This window comes from Musa acuminata, chromosome BXJ1-2, assembly GCF_036884655.1.
Source record: "Musa acuminata AAA Group cultivar baxijiao chromosome BXJ1-2, Cavendish_Baxijiao_AAA, whole genome shotgun sequence".
NCBI classification, from domain to species: Eukaryota; Viridiplantae; Streptophyta; class Magnoliopsida; order Zingiberales; family Musaceae; genus Musa; species Musa acuminata.
In genome coordinates this window covers 2,082,173-2,082,500 of record NC_088328.1, presented here as the reverse complement: position 1 = coordinate 2,082,500, position 328 = coordinate 2,082,173, and positions in this window count along the sequence as shown.

The window sequence follows — 328 nt, the reverse complement described above, 5'->3', positions numbered from 1 at the left end:
GTTACGGGGTCCGTCTCCGCTGTGCCACTGTTGTCCCCCGCATTCATCGCCACGTCAAACCTTCAATCGGGTTCGTCCAATCCCCAGATCATCCACATGCCCTCGCCCATCCGACGGTACACATCAAATCGTCAGAAATTACGATATGCTATCTGGTGGGCCAATAAACAACTACGGAAGATCGACTCATGTTTCCTCTCAGCCTTTAATGGGCTTCAGAGTGGGTTAGCGGATTACTAACGTACTCCGACGGAGCACCAGAACGAGCTTACACGTAGTGCATGGAAATCTGAGAACCTGGAGAGTGGCAACATCGTGGATAAGCCTC